Source organism: Bombina bombina, chromosome 6 (assembly GCF_027579735.1).
Source record: "Bombina bombina isolate aBomBom1 chromosome 6, aBomBom1.pri, whole genome shotgun sequence".
Lineage (NCBI taxonomy): Eukaryota > Metazoa > Chordata > Amphibia > Anura > Bombinatoridae > Bombina > Bombina bombina.
In genome coordinates, this window is record NC_069504.1 from 802136309 (window position 1) to 802153891 (window position 17583).

Here is a 17583-nt window from a genome sequence, read left to right on the forward strand (position 1 = left end):
TAGAATTTACCATCACTAAAAATAAAGGCGACCTTCATTCATCAGTTAAAAAAAAAAAACAACAAAAACCAAACACTGATGAATAGGCACCTTTATTTAATTTCGCCACAGCTTCAGTACTAACCTAAACACCCACGGCACAACTTTTTTTTTTCCAATGAGATAACGTTTCCACCTTAGTCAATAGCCGGGATATTGAAAAACTGAGCTGTGTTGTGGGTGGCCGGAGGCATTTAGGTTAGCAAAATTTTTTTAAACTGATGGGATGTTTACCTGTATTATATGTGATGGTAAATTCTAGCATTTCATTAACAGTAGGATTTATCATCTCTTTAATGCATGCCCATATCAATAAAAGAACAACTATAAACACAATGTGAGATCAGATCAGTCACAACTTTATTAATAGAACAGATGTCAGAAACACTTTAATAAAATGCTAATAAATATCAGGTTTATAGTTCAAACAGGAACGCCAAGGACAATGCCTTTCCACGGATACAGAGTTATGAGAGCAGCAGTTACACAAAACACACACGTACTCCAGCTGGAAAACCTGCAAAAGAAAAAAAATTAAAAAAATGAGAATACAGAACAAAATTTCAAGTTCCTTCTACAAACCCTAGAGCATAGCATACAGTAGAAATGGTGCACATTTTTCTCAACAGGATCCATCTAAATGGGTTGTTATTCAGGAAACGCCTATCAACTTATTCAGCAATATGCATCTTTTTCCTTTAAACCCCTTAACCCCTTAATGACAGTGGACGTACCAGGTACGTCATAGGAAAAACATCCCTTAATGACAGTTGACGTACCTGGTATGTCCTCTGTTGCCTTAAGTGCTGGAAGCGATCATGATCGCTTCCAGCTGCTTACAACGGATTGTAGTGATGCCTCAATATTGAGGCATCACTACAATCCCCCATTTTACATACCGATGCAGAAAGGGCCACTCTGTGGCCCCATCTGCATCGGATATGTATGTATTCCAATGAGTCGGTGGGTGGGTTGCTGCATTTACCTGTTATCACATATTAGATGTAAAATATACCCGATGGTACCTTATCCTCCTTTGTTGCCGGTTATGCGGTTGCGGCGGGGGGGGAACGGGTGGGCAAAATTTACAAACAATTGGGAAAAAAAAATGATCGATCTAGATGCAGTGGCATCTCGGTTGTTTAAGGGATCTGGGAGGGTTGAAGATTATTTAGGGGGGCCAGCTACACTACAGAAAAATATTGTATATTTAAAAAGTTAAAAAAAAACTATTTTGGGGGGCAAATTGGGTACTGGCAGACAGCTGCCAGTACCCAAGATGGTGGCAAATAGACAGAGGGGGAGGGTTAGAAAGATGTATGGGGGGATCAGGGAGGTTGTGGGGTAAGGGGGGATCTATCACTGCAGTCTTTATGCCAAAAAATAAAAAAAAAATAAAAAAAATATTTTTATTTCAGTACTGGCAGACTTTCTGCCAGTACTTAAGATGGCGGTGACAATTGTGAGGTGGGGAGGGAAGAGAGCTGTTTGAGGGGGGTCAGGGGGGGGGGATCAGGGGGTGGGATGTGTCAGGTGGGAGGCTGATCTCTATACTAAAGCTAAATATTAACCCCACAAGCTACCTAATTAACCCCTTAACTGCTGGGCATATTACAAGTGTGGTGCGCAGCAGTATTTAACGGGCTTATTATTACCAAAAAGCAACACCAAAGCCATATATGTCTGCTATTTCTGAACAAAGGGGATCCCAGAGAAGCATTTACAACCATTTGTGCCATAATTGCACAAGCTGTTTGTAAATAATTTCAGTGAGAAACCTAAAATTGTGAAAAATTTAAGTTTTTTTTTTTAATTTGATCGTATTTGGCGGTGAAATGGTGGCATGAAATATACCAAAATGGGTCTAGATCAATGCTTTGGGATGTCTTCTAAATATAAATATATACATGTCAAGGGATATTCAGGGATTCCTGAAAGATATTAGTGTTCCAATGTAACTAGCGCTAATTTTGAAAAAAGTGGTTTGGAAATAGCAAAGTGCTACTTGTATTTATGGCCCTATAACTTACAAAAAAAAGCAAAGAACATGTAAACATTGGGTATTTCTAAACTTGGGACAAAATTTAGAAACTATTTAGAATGGGTGTATTTTGGTGGTTGTAGATGTGTAACAGATTTTGGGGGTAAAAGTTAGAAAAAGTGTGTTTTTTTTCAATTTTTTCCTCATATTTTATATTTTTTTATAGTAAATTATAAGATATGATGAAAATAATGGTATCTTTAGAAAGTCCATTTAATGGCGAGAAAAACGATATATAATATGTGTGGGTACAGTAAACGAGTAAGAGGAAAATTACAGCTAAACACAAACACTGCAGAAATGTAAAAATAGCCATTGTCATTAAGGGTAAGAAAATTGAAAAATGGTCCGGTCATTAAGGGGTTAACGGATAGCGCCGTCCCCTGTATGGAGCTATTTGTTTAGCTGTCCTGGGCTCTTTCTGCGGCAATCTTGCTGACCGTGTCTGGATTGTATGTCCCACTAGAGAAAAGATTTTTTTTTAAATATATAAATAAAACTAGATGGCGGATACTATTTTGAGGGTAAGATAGCTGTGTGTGCGCACGAGTGTGTGCGTATCCTACACTACAGAAAAAAAAAAAAAAGCCTTTGTTAAATGGAGCAAAATACTCAGCAGGTCTTTTAGGTACGTTTTTGTCTGAAATTCCTTGTCCTCGAGGGGTTAACCAACTCATTCACAACATTTTAAACCGAATCAGACACAAATTGCTGCATATCAAGTACAACTGTCAGCAGTTATTAAAGGATGGCCATTTTAGAGTGTAATTGATTAAAATGGTCTTTTAGTATCACAGTTGAAGTGGCGTTACTCAAATTCTTATTTAACCCTAAAGCAACTCCTCCACGAAACAAAGTATTTTGGTGCTAACTGGGACCAGTTACCAGAGTAACTGATTTGTTAGCAGTTATTAAAAAGGAACATGAAACCCCTATTTTTCCCCCCTTTCACGATTCACATAGGGAATACAAATTTAAAAATTCCAATTTGCTTATTTCTCTGGGTATCCTAGGATACCTAGGTATGCTCAGGAGCTGGGATTTAACTGCTGATTGGTGGCTGCACATATAGGTCTTATTATTGGCTTACTAATGTGTGGGAGCTAGCTACCAGTTTTGCATTGCTGCTCATTCAATAAAGGACACCGAGAGAATGAAGCACAAAATGTATAATATAAAGTACATTTGAAAGTTATTTAAAGATGTAGATTTTTGCTAAAAAACATAATTTATGCTTACCTGATAAATTCCTTTCTTCTGTAGTGTGATCAGTCCACGGGTCATCATTACTTGTGGGATATTATCTGCTCCCCTACAGGAAGTGCAAGAGGATTCACCCAGCAGAGTTGCTATATAGCTCCTCCCCTCTACGTCACCTCCAGTCATTCGACCAAGGACCAACGAGAAAGGAGAAGCCAAGGGTGTAGTGGTGACTGGAGTATAATTTAAAAAATATTTACCTGCCTTAAAAAACAGGGCGGGCCGTGGACTGATCACACTACAGAAGAAAGGAATTTATCAGGTAAGCATAAATTATGTTTTCTTCTGTTAAGTGTGATCAGTCCACGGGTCATCATTACTTGTGGGATACCAATACCAAAGCAAAAGTACACGGATGACGGGAGGGATAGGCAGGCTCTTTATACAGAAGGAACCACTGCCTGAAGAACCTTTCTCCCAAAAATAGCCTCAGAGGAAGCAAAAGTGTCAAATTTGTAAAATTTGGAAAAAGTATGAAGCGAAGACCAAGTTGCAGCCTTGCAAATCTGTTCAACAGAGGCCTCATTCTTAAAGGCCCAAGTGGAAGCCACAGCTCTAGTGGAATGAGCTGTAATTCTTTCAGGAGGCTGCTGTCCAGCAGTCTCATAAGCTAAACGAATTATGCTACGAAGCCAAAAAGAGAGAGAGGTAGCAGAAGCTTTTTGACCTCTCCTCTGACCAGAGTAAACGACAAACAGGGAAGACGTTTGTCGAAAATCTTTAGTTGCCTGTAAATAAAATTTAAGGGCACGAACTACATCCAGATTGTGCAAAAGACGTTCCTTCCTCGAAGAAGGATTTGGGCACAAGGATGGAACAACAATCTCCTGATTGATATTCCTGTTAGTGACTACCTTAGGTAAGAACCCAGGTTTAGTACGCAGAACTACCTTATCCGAGTGAAAAATCAAATAAGGAGAATCACAATGTAAGGCTGATAACTCAGAGACTCTTCGAGCCGAGGAAATAGCCATTAAAAATAGAACTTTCCAAGATAACAACTTTATAACAATGGAATGAAGGGGTTCAAACGGAACACCCTGTAAAACGTTAAGAACAAGGTTTAAACTCCATGGTGGAGCCACAGCTTTAAACACAGGTTTAATCCTGGCCAAAGCCTGACAAAAAGCCTGAACGTCTGGAACTTCTGACAGACGCTTGTGTAACAGAATGGACAGAGCTGAGATCTGTCCCTTTAAGGAACTAGCGGATAACCCCTTTTCTAAACCTTCTTGTAGAAAAGACAATATCCTAGGAATCCTAACCTTACTCCAAGAGTAACCTTTGGATTCGCACCAATATAGGTATTTACGCCATATTTTATGGTAAATCTTTCTGGTAACAGGCTTCCTAGCCTGTATTAAGGTATCAATAACTGACTCAGAAAAACCACGCTTTGATAAGATCAAGCGTTCAATTTCCAAGCAGTCAGCTTCAGAGAAGTTAGATTTTGATGTTTGAAAGGACCCTGAATCAGAAGGTCCTGTTTCAGAGGTAACGACCAAGGTGGACAGAATGACATGTCCACCAGATCTGTATACCAAGTCCTGCGTGGCCATGCAGGCGCTATTAGAATCACTGATGCTTTCTCCTGTTTGATTCTGGCAATCAATCGAGGAAGCATCGGGAAAGGTGGAAACACATAAGCCATCCTGAAGGTCCATGGTGCTGTCAAGGCATCTATCAGGACCGCTCCCGGATCCCTGGATCTGGACCCGTAGCGCGGAAGCTTGGCGTTCTGTCGAGACGCCATGAGATCTATCTCTGGTTTGCCCCAACGTCAAAGTATTTGGGCAAAGACCTCTGGATGAAGTTCCCACTCCCCCGGATGAAAAGTCTGACGACTTAAGAAATCCGCCTCCCAGTTCTCCACTCCCGGGATGTGGATTGCAGACAGGTGGCAAGAGTGAGACTCTGCCCAGCGAATTATCTTCGATACTTCCATCATTGCTAGGGAGCTTCTTGTCCCTCCCTGATGGTTGATATAAGCTACAGTCGTGATGTTGTCCGACTGGAACCTGATGAACCCCCGAGTTGTTAACTGGGGTCAACCAGAAGAGCATTGAGGACTGCTCTCAATTCCAGAATGTTTATTGGAAGAAGACTCTCCTCCTGATTCCATAGTCCCTGAGCCTTCAGAGAATTCCAGACAGCGCCCCAACCTAGTAGGCTGGCGTCTGTTGTTACAATTGACCAGTCTGGCCTGCTGAATGGCATTCCCCTGGCCAGATGTGGCCGATAAAGCCACCATAGAAGAGAATTTCTGGTCTCTTGATTCAGATTTAGAGTGGGGGACAAATCTGAGTAATCCCTATTCCACTGACTTAGCATGCACAGTTGCAGTGGTCTGAGATGTAGGCGTGCAAAAGGAACTATGTCCATTGCTGCTACCATTAGTCCGATTACCTCCATGCATTGAGCTACTGACGGGTGTTGAATAGAATGAAGGACACGGCATGCACTTTGAAGTTTTGTTAACCTGTCCTCTGTCAGGTAAATCTTCATTTCTACAGAATCTATCAGAGTCCCCAGGAAGGGAACTCTTGTGAGTGGAAAGAGAACTTTTCTCTTTGTTCACTTTCCATCCATGCGACCTTAGAAATGCCAGTACTATCTCTGTATGAGATTTGGCAGTTTGAAGGCTTGAAGCTTGTATCAGTATGTCGTCTAAGTACGGAGCTACTGAAATTCCTCGCGGTCTTAGTACCGCCAGAAGAGTGCCCAGAACCTTTGTGAAGATTCTTGGAGCCGTAGCCAGTCCGAATGGAAGAGCTACAAACTGGTAATGCCTGTCTAAAAAGGCAAACCTTAGATACCGGTAATGGCTTTTGTGAATCGGTATGTGAAGGTAAGCATCCTTTAAATCCACTGTGGTCATGTACTGACCCTCTTGGATCATGGGCAAAATTGTTCGAATAGTTTCCATCTTGAACGATGGAACTCTTAGGAATTTGTTTAGGATCTTTAAATCCAAGATTGGCCTGAAGGTTCCCTCTTTTTTGGGAACTACAAACAGATTTGAGTAAAACCCTTGTCCTTGTTCCAACCGCGGAACTGGATGGATCACTCCCATTAATAAAAGATCTTGTACGCAGCGTAGAAACGCTTCCTTCTTTGTTAGGTTTGTTGACAACCTTGACAGATGAAATCTCCCTCTTGGGGGAGAGGATTTGAAGTCCAGAAGGTATCCCTGAGATATGATCTCTAACGCCCAGGGATCCTGAACATCTCTTGCCCAAGCCTGGGCGAAGAGGGAAAGTCTGCCCCCCACTAGATCCGGTCCCGGATCGGGGGCCCTCAATTCATGCTGTCTTAGGGGCAGCAGCAGGTTTTCTGGCCTGTTTGCCCCTGTTCCAGGACTGGTTAGGTTTCCAGCCTTGTCTGTAGCGAGCAACAGCTCCTTCCTGTTTTGGTGCAGAGGAAGTTGATGCTGCTCCTGCTTTGAAATTACGAAAGGAACGAAAATTGGACTGTCTAGCCTTGGCTTTGGCCTTGTCCTGAGGCAGGGCATGACCTTTACCTCCTGTAATGTCAGCAATAATCTCTTTCAAGCCGGGCCCGAATAAGGTCTGCCCTTTGAAAGGAATATTAAGCAATTTAGATTTAGACGTAACATCAGCTGACCAGGATTTCAGCCACAGAGCTCTGCGTGCCTGAATGGCGAATCCTGAATTTTTAGCCGCAAGTTTAGTTAAATGTACTACGGCATCTGAAATAAATGAATTAGCTAACTTAAGGAATTTAAGTTTGTGTGTGATGTCATCTAGTGTGGATGATTGAAGTGTCTCTTCCAGAGACTCAAACCAAAATGCTGCTGCAGCCGTGACAGGCGCAATACATGCAAGAGGTTTCAATATAAACCCTTGTTGAACAAACATTTTCTTAAGGTAACCCTCTAATTTTTTATCCATTGGATCTGAAAAAGCACAGCTATCCTCCACTGGGATAGTGGTACGCTTAGCTAAAGTAGAAACTGCTCCCTCCACCTTAGGGACCATTTGCCATAAGTCCCGTGTGGCGGCGTCTATTGGAAACATCTTTCTGAATATAGGAGGGGGTGAGAAAGGCACACCGGGTCTATCCCACTCCTTAGTAACAATGTCAGTAAGTCTCTTAGGTATAGGAAAAACGTCAGTACTCGTCGGTACCGCAAAATATTTATCCAACCTACACATTTTCTCTGGGATTGCAACTGTGTTACAATCATTCAGAGCCGCTAATACCTCCCCTAGTAACACGGAGGTTCTCAAGCTTAAATTTAAAATTTGAAATGTCTGAGTCCAGTTTATTTGGATCAGAACCGTCACCCACAGAATGAAGCTCTCCGTCTTCACGTTCTGCAAACTGTGACGCAGTATCAGACATGGCCCTTGCATTATCCGCGCACTCTGTTCTCACCCCAGAGTGATCACGTTTACCTCTTAGTTCTGGTAGTTTAGCCAAAACTTCAGTCATAACAGTAGCCATATCTTGTAATGTGATTTGTAATGGCCGCCCAGATGTACTCGGCGCTACAATATCACGCACCTCCTGAGCGGGAGATGCAGGTACTGACACGTGAGGCGAGTTAGTCGGCATAACTCTCCCCTCGTTGTTTGGTGAAATATGTTCAATTTGTACAGATTGACTGTTTTTTAAAGTAGCATCAATACATTTAGTACATAAATTTCTATTGGGCTCCACTTTGGCATTAACACATATAGCACAGAGATATTCCTCTGAATCAGACATGTTTAACACACTAGCAAATAAACAGCAACTTGAAAATACTTTTCAAAGTAATTTACAAATAATATGAAAACGAACTGTGCCTTTAAGAAGCACAGAAAAAAATTATAACAGTAAAAATAATTAAGTTATAGCATCAATCTTTGTCAGAATATACAGTTTTAGCAAAGGATTGTTCCCCTCAGCAATTAAACAACACAACTTTAGCAAAGGTTTAATCCCATTAGCAAAGATAACAATTTCTGAAAGCAGGAAACAAATTACAGAATAAACGTTTTTATCTCAGTCAAACTATAATTCTCACAGCTCTGCTGAGAGAAATTACCTCTCTCAAAATAAGTTTGAAGACCCCTGAGCTCTGTAGAGATGAACCGGATCATGCAGGGAATACAATGAGTTGCTGACTGAAATATTTGATGCATAGTAAAAGCGCCCCTCCCCCACACACACAGCAGTGAGGGAGAACAGAAACTGACAGAAAAAAACAGATTTAAGCAACTGCCAAGTGGAAAAATAGTGCCCAAACATTTATTCACTCAGTACCTCAGTAAATGAAAACTATTTTACATTCCAGCAAAAACGTTAAACATAATCTCTAGTTATTAAACAGCTTTATGTCTTTCTTACAGTGTAATTCTAGTGAAGCACCATTCTCCCAGAATACTGAAGTGTAAAGTATACATACATGACATTATATCGGTATGGCAGGATTTTCTCATCAATTCCATTGTCAGAAAATAAAAACTGCTACATACCTCTATGCAGATTCATCTGCCCGCTGTCCCCTGATCTGAAGTTTACCTCACTCCTCAGATGGCCGAGAACAGCAATATGATCTTAACTACTCCGGCTAAAATCATAGCAAAACTCTGGTAGATTCTTCCTCAAACTCTGCCAGAGAGGTAATAACACACTCCGGTGTTATTTTAAAATAACAAACTTTTGATTGAAGATATAAAACTAAGTATAATCACCATAGTCCTCTCACACGACCTATCTAGTTGCTGGGTGCAAGAGAATGACTGGAGGTGACTTAGAGGGGAGGAGCTATATAGCAACTCTGCTGGGTGAATCCTCTTGCACTTCCTGTAGGGGAGCAGATAATATCCCACAAGTAATGATGACCCGTGGACTGATCACACTTAACAGAAGAAATACAAATCCTAATTCTTTACTGTGATCTTGTGGGATAGAACAATAAAATAAATATCATGGTAAAAAACACACAACTTTAACTGAGAACGGAAATAAAGTGACATCTAAGGCGCATGATCCCTCGCTAGTCCTGGGACAAGCATACAGATGCTTGCATTTGGTCTATAATGGGATAAGGCTACCAAAGACACAGAGGTAACAGATACTGTCATTTTACAGAGATACTAAAGGTGATGTATTTTTTGTCAGCCTTTTACAGATATGCTGCATTACTTTTAAAATGATTCAGCATTTGGATATTATGTCTCTTTAAATGTACAACTCATTTAGATCTGAAACCGTTCTAATACAGAATTAAAGGAACACTCAAGTCAAAATAAATTTATGATTCAGAAAGAGCATGGAATTTTAAGACATCAAATTTTGCAGTCTATTTTAACACTTTCTGGCCAACAAGCCCCTACTGAGCACATGCAGAAGCTCACAGGGTATACATTTAATCTGCGATTGTCTTATGTCTGTCACATGATACAAGGGGCCAGAAAATGGGCAAGAAAAAAAATATATGTCTAAAAACATAAAATCTACTGCTTATTTGAAATTCAGAGTAAGTGCGATTGCATTGTCTTTTTATTAAGTACTTGTTAATTATGTAATTCTACTGCATTGAGTGGTCCTTTAACGACCGAGGACGTGTCGGACACGTCCTACAAAAAAAAAAATACCCTTAAGGACCAAGGTCGTGCCTGACACGTCCTCTGGGGTTTCAAGCGGTGGAAGCGATCCTGATCACATCCAGATGCTTTCAGGGTATTGCAGTGATGCCTCGATATTGAGGAATCACTGCAATACCCTCCGGTTTAGTTAGAGTGTACGCAGGAGCATACCGGGGGGGGGGGGTGCATGCGCTGCATAATTTCCCTAGTACTTTCGAAAAATTTGATAAGGAGGGAGTGGGGAATCAATATTTGACAAGGGATCTGGGAGGGGGATAGGGTATTGAGGGGGGGGGCAGCTACACTACAGAAAATGTGGAAATTATTTAATTAAATTACCCAATCCTGCGAGGCCACACAGGAGCTATCAGAATTACTGATGCTCTCTCCTGTTTGACACGAGCAATGACTCGTGGAAGTAAACGGAGGAAACAGGGATGCCAAATTGAAAACCCAGGAAAAGCCATCAGAACAGTCTGCAGATCACTAGACCTTGAACCGTATAACTTGGAAGCTTGGCGTTCTGCCAAAATGCCCTCAAAAGCCAACTCCAGAAACCCCCCCCCCATTTGAGAGTTTACCTGGAGAACACCTCCAGATGGAGATTCCACTCCCCGGATGAAATATCTGTTCAGAAATCCGATTCCCAGTTAAGACACCAAAACTTTACTTCCTCCATGCACCAAGGCAAAGAGAATGACTGGGGATTGTGGGAAGGGAAGTGACATTTAACGGCTTTGCTGTGGTGCTCTTTGCCTCCTGCTGGCCAGGAGTGATATTCCCAACAGTAATTGTCGATTCCGTGGGACTTACTGTATCTTAGGAAAGAAATAAATTTTAAGACTACTGACCTTGCACCACTGTGTGGGTTAAACACACAGTAGAAGTACTGCTTTGGACCCCCAGAACAGTGCTGGTCCCATTCAGCAGAGCTTTCTGCTTGGGACTAGCAGTGTTCTGTGGGTTTTGAGCAGGACAGCATTGTTAGTGTTAAAAGTTACATGCTCCAGTGCTGTGTGTTTAGCACCTGCAAAGAGTTTAAACACATTTAAAATCGCACATTTACAGAGCACCAGTCTAACAACTCAGATATTTAACTAGCGCTACTAATTGGGACCAGCACTGCTTTGCTGGTCTGAAGAAGTACTTCTACTCTGTGTTTACCTCTTTGCAGGTTAAACACACAGTAATGCAGGGTCGTTAGTCTTAAAATGCCATGTTCCAACAAATTAGAGCATTTAATGGTTTGACTATTATCACCAATTATACTGTTATACAGGAAACGGCTAGAATACTATGAATTTAAATGTCTTTACAACAATTTAACTCTTACCTGTTTTAACAAAGAAGGCGCAGAAACATTTCTTTTGACAATAAACTAGACACTAAGTGTTGGCTGTATGTCAACTGGTGCTGTAGATCTGGTAACTTTAGCATCACCTGCAGATTCTAATAAAAAAAAAAAAATACATACTATTTATGTGACATTGTGATAAATTTGCCTTGCCTACAGTTAATACCCAAACAGAAAATCAGAGAACACTTAGAAGAATGAACCTTAAATATGAAAATAAAGTCTTAAGGTCTATATTCTGGGCTGTACAGCAAATATATATTTATAGGGTTGAATTGATTAGTTATATGACCAAATGCTTCAGAACTACAGCCCAACACAGTCGCTCCATATCATAATTTCATAAATGCAACAAAAATAAAAAAAGAGGGAAAGAAGAGTAAGATAAATCCAGGTCTGTGGAATGGTATACAAGGATCAGGACTTGGGTTAGTAAATATTTGGTAATTTTAGGCAGTGACAGAGCAATAATAAATGCAACAGAATAGAGTTTACCATGAATTTAGCTGTGCATTTCCTGGGTTGGGCTTGCATGGGACATATGATGGGGAGCATGACCTAAGGCTGAGGAGACAAACTTGTAATGTACCACAGTATATAACTAGCCTTGGGTAGCTTCAGCAGGGGCCCACTGCTTCCTCTTCCCAAAGACACCGCTGCTATGAAGACCGTTTACTGTACCTACTGCTAATGAACATATATGGAGAAGGGAGATCTTTGCCAAAGAGGAGTTAGTTGGATATAGCATGTGTGAAGCAGTCATGTAGGAAAACAAGACAAGTGTCCTTAGAGTACTTTGAAAAGGAGCGATATGCCATTTTTGAAGCGGTCACGTATAAAGGTTAATGGAAATGTATAATTTTTATTAAAATATTTATATATTTAGGGATCATTATATTTTAACTGCATGGCCAAAGGCTTCAGAGACCATTTACAATCCACCATAGCTTTACAGCTGTACTCATGGGCACTGAGAGCAGGCGAGGGCTGCTCCAAATGTCCACAAAGCACAGCTGCCACCATGACAGAGAGCTCACAGCAACGTCTGCCAATGACCATGATGGCCTTAAAAAGTACTTTAATAGGAGAAAATGCATTAGGCTATTTTTATTTAATATAGACTATAAAGTCAGAAACTTTACTTTGAAAAATAGGGGAAAAGAGAAAATAAAATGCCTTATTAGAGGCAATAAAATTATTTTAAAATATCATGATCATTGGCGTCAAGAGACAATTTACAATCCCCCATAGCTTTACAGCTGTATCCATGGGCACAGGGAGCAGGCGCGCACTGCTCCACATGTCCAAAAAAACAGCTGCCACCATGTGCAGAGAGCTCACTGTAACATCTGCCAATGATCATGTTGGGTCTAACAGGACAGAAGAAAGTAAATTATGCTGTTAAGCAGCCATTGAAAATAGGGGGAGGGGAATAAAATGCCATGCTAGAGGCAGTAATTAATTTTAAACTATACATGTCCAAAGGCTTCAGAAACAGTTTACGCCCCACCATAGCCTTACAGCTGTAGTCACGGGCACCAGGAGCAGGTGCGGACTGCTCTTAGTGTCCGCAAACTACAGCTGCCACCATGTGCAGAGAGCTCACTGTAAAGTCTGCCAGTGACCATGCTGGGGCTATCAGGAGGGAAGAAAGTAAATTATGCTGTTAAGCAGCTATTGAAAATAAGGGGGGGGGGGGATAAAATGCCATGTGGCAGTAATTAATTTTAGACTATACATGTCCAAAGGCTTCAGAAACAGTTTACGCCCCACCATAGCCTTACAGCTGTAGTCACGGGCACCAGGAGCAGGTGCGGACTGCTCTTAGTGTCCGCAAACTACAGCTGCCACCATGTGCAGAGAGCTCACTGTAAAGTCTGCCAGTGACCATGCAGGGGCTATCAGGAGGGAAGAAAGTAAATTATGCTGTTAAGCAGCTATTGAAAATAGGGGGGGGGGCGATAAAATGCAATGCAAGTGGCAGTAATTAATTTTAGACTAGTTACATGTCCAAAGGCTTCAGAAACCATTTACGCCCCACCATAGCCTTACAGCTGTAGTCACAGGCACCAGGAGCAGGTGCGGACTGCTCTTAGTGTCCGCAAACTACAGCTGCCACCATGTGCAGAGAGCTCACTGCAACGTCTGCCAATGACCATGTAACACCTAACATATGAATAACCTGTACTTACCTGCAAACTAGCCTCACAACCATGTGGAAGAAAATTAAGCTGTCATATGCTTGCAGTTCCATAAAACCATTCTGCCATGCCAACACCGGTTTCTAACCACTGGAGCCATTTTTGAGCTGGACAGATTCCGAACAAGCCAGCTAGAAGAGACAAATAAAATATATAAAAATACAACCACACTCAACATACTTAAAGGGGCAGTTTACCCAAACATGTTCTCCCCTTTAATTTGGAGAATGATCTATTTTATCTGCTGGAGAGTATTGAATTGTTTACAAATAGCTCATTTACGCTTATTTCGAAATAGCAGATTAAGCCTGTGGTATCCCCACCTATACTGAGTTTTTGGACTTGAAGGGAAAGTCATTTTGGGAACAATAACCATAAACAAAAAATTTTTACATTTTTATAATTAACATTCATTTTTTTTTTAAAAGTTATTTACCTTTTAAATTTATAAGCTTTCCAGTGCCCTCTGAAATAAACTTTCAAAAGACCAATAAGCAGGGCAGTCGTATGACCTCTGCGTACACCTGCTCATTGGCAGACTGCCTGGCTTATTCGTCTGCGCTAAGAAACTGAGCAGTGCTTAAAGGGTCAAACCAAAAATAGTTTTAACTTGTACCTATAAAGTTGCCATAGATGTTTTTACAAATACAGCACAGGTTTTATAGATATTACGTTTACAAGTAAAATCCCAGTTGAAAATGTCCTTCTGACTCCACCCATTTTTGTCAGCCGTGACATGATCATCTTCTGACCCCTGTAATTTTTCTAGTCACTCAGAAAGTTTGGAGAACAGCACACCTTTTTCTTTGTGGGGCACGGAATAAAAAGGACCTACCAAGTCCCAATGTACAATCCAAAAGCAAAAAATATTCCAGCCTCCAAAATTCTTTAAAAGAACCATTATTTCCACATAGGGTCCTCAGAAACAAACATACAACGTTTCAAGCCTATTGAAGGCTCTAAGTCATGACTAAGAGCCTTCAATAGGCTTGAAACGTATGTTTGTTTCTGAGGACCCTATGTGGAAATAAAGGTTCTTTTAAAGAATTTTGGACCCTGTAATTTTTCTAACTTACTCGTAAACGGCATTAGCGCATGCACAAAGCGCCTATTCTAATGTTGGGGAACTTTTTAACACCGGAACAAAAATGCTGGCTCATTATCTGAGCGGATCATAGTTGCAGCGTACCAGTGTCCTGTGCTTCCCTCCGGCAGCAGTTCCCAGCAGTTATCAGTTCCCACATTGGATTATATTGCAAAGTGTATGGTAAGTCTCTTCCACGTTCTACTTATTTGGCAGCACTGTTTAAAGCAGTATAACACAGGTGTCCCCAAGATCCATGTTAGAGGATCGTCAAAATAACTGGAAACTTGGTAGAAATAAGTAGAACGTGGAAGAGACTTACCATACACATGTATTATCCAATGTGGGAACTGCTGCTGGAGGGGAGCACAGGACACTGGTACGCTGCAACTATGATCCGGTGTGAAAAAGTTCAACGGTAGAATAGGCGCATTGCGCATGCGCTAATGCCGGTTACAAGTAAGTTAGAAAAATTACAGGGATCAGAAGAGCATGATGTGACGAATGACGAAAAAGGGGCCGAGCCAGAAAGACATTTTCAAACGGCAGCGGCGGCATAAGTAAGTGATTTTACTTGCAAACGGGAATATATAAAAACAGTGCTATATTTGTAAACGATCTATGGCAACTTTAAAGATATAAGTTAACTATTTTTGGGATGACTGTCCCTTTAAGAATGCTGATGCACTGGCAACCAATCGGCCTTCTCTGCAATCTGACATCTCCAAGACAACCAGTAAGCACACACAACATACACAGACTTAAAGGGACAACAAACTACATGCATGCAATCTTAAAGGGAAATCCCAGCCCAAATTGGAAACCACATAGGTGCATTTCGGTATTGAACAGAAGCAATTTTGTAATATACAAGTATTAGCAAAAATGCTTCTAATAAAAGCTATAGCTTTTTCAAAAGTGTATTTAAGTATGCACCGTGCACCAGCATTTTAAACACAACACTTGTTCAGAGAGCCTACGGTGCTTGTACCATCTGCTAATGACTCAATTTGTTAATTGGAGACAGGATACAAGCCCCACTGATTATCTGAGCAGCTGCATTATTTAGAATGTGGGTGCAGTGACAATATTTAGCTATGCTTCTCATGCACAGAAAAATGTTAACACTAAAATAGTGATAACTCTTAATAGAAGCATTTTTGCCAGTACATATTGCAAATATGTTTCTATTCAAAGATGCAATAAATCTTTGTGCATTTATATTTTGACTGGAATGTCCCTTTAATGGTAGATGAGCACAACCAGCCAAGGAACACTCAGTCTTAAAGGGGTAGGCATATACACATAATGCACACAATCTTTAAAGGGTCAGATTACAGTACGTGCACACACACAACCTTGCACCCTCTCAAAGCCATAAAGGGACCGACACACACAACTCACTCAGCCTTTAAAAAGACAACTTACACCACACACAATCTTATTGGTAAAGGAGCACAAACACCCAAGGCACACAGTCTTAAAGGAACAGCTGACACCATACACAGTATTTGAGGAGCAAACACAAGTCTATGTATCCTTCAGACTAGTACCAGCCTCCTCTCCCCTGGACTCCTCAGGCATTAAAGGGACATAAAACAAACATGCAATTTTCCATTTTACTTCTATTATCTAAACTGTTTAGTTCTCTTGAATCCTTTAATTGAAAGGGGATACCTCAGGAGATGCTGATTGGTGGCTGCACATATATGTCATGTTTTTGGCTCGCCCACTCCCAGTAATACTTTGCTTCTGCTGCTTCAACAAAGGACACCACGAGAATTAAGCAAATGAAATAAAAGAAGTAAATTGGACAGTTGTTTAAAATTGTATTCTCCATCTTAAAGCATGATTTTTTTTTTAAGTTTCATGTGTGTACCTTAAAAAGGTACAGGACACCAGAAGCATGAAAAAAAAAAAAAAAAAAAAACACTGACAAAGCCTTTTATGATACCTCCTCTGTCACATAAATTACACAATTGGGGCTATTAGCTACTGGAACTCAAAGCACAAAAGCTAACAGAGCTTTAAAGGGACACCGTCTTAAAGGTGCAAGCACAAAGCCTTTAAAAGGACAAGTGGACACAATGTTAATGGTACATGCCTTAAAGGGATAGATTACACCACACAAAGACAACAGAATCTTAAAGGGACAGATGCACTTGCACACAAACACAGGCAGTGCACGCCGTCTTAAATGGAGAGCTTACACCACACGCACGCGGTCTTAAGGGTACAGTCACACAGTCCACACAACCTTAAAGGAACACTCAATCAAAATTAAACTTTCATGATTCAGATAGAGCTTGCCATTTTAAACAACTTTCCAATTTACTTCCATTAACTAAATGTGCAGTCTTTTTATATTTAAACTTTTTGAGTCACCAGCTCCTACTGAGCATGTGCAAGGATAAGCGTGTATGCATTTGTGATTGGCTGATGGCTGTCACATGGTACGTGTATGCATTTGTGATTGTCTGATGGCTGTCACATGGTACAGGGGGAGTTGAAAGACATAACTTTTAAAATAGTCAGAAAAAAAATCTACTACTCATTTGAAGTTTAGACTAGGTGCTATTGCATTGTCTTATCGTGCATTTGTTGATTATACTGTGTTGACTGGTCCTTTAAAAGGAACTGCTCACATCAGACAGACAGTGTCTTAAATAGGCATGCACACACACAGGCTTACAGGGACAAACCACAGCACAACCTTAAAGGTTGCAGCATGCACAAAAACACACAATCTTAAAGGGACAGCTCAGTTTTGACGCAGATTCACAATGGTTTAAAGGGATGGTTAATGGTTAAACCCTTTAAGAGATGACTCAAGGCATTCCTAAAACTTTCCTAGATAAACCTTTCAGCAAAGGATAACAAGAGAAGGAAGCACATTAAACAATATAAGTAAAAATTGGAAAATTGTTTAAATTTGTATGCTCTGTCTAAATAATGATTGCCTAATTATGATTTTACTGTCCCTTTTAGTGTGTGTGTGTGTGTGT

The 17583-nt window shown here is 40.7% G+C and overlaps 1 long non-coding RNA gene across 1 annotated transcript in view; it reads right to left on the bottom strand.

Moving 5' to 3' along the window:
- Nucleotides 1-377: 377 nt before the first annotated feature.
- Nucleotides 378-17583, bottom strand: part of LOC128663684 (uncharacterized) — a 21264-nt gene continuing 4058 nt past the window's right edge. The window contains exons 2-4 of the long non-coding RNA XR_008402893.1: nucleotides 13486-13625; nucleotides 11273-11388; nucleotides 378-556 (exon numbers count right to left, since the gene is read on the bottom strand). This is a non-coding gene — a long non-coding RNA (uncharacterized LOC128663684). The remainder of the gene's footprint in view (nucleotides 557-11272; nucleotides 11389-13485; nucleotides 13626-17583) is intronic.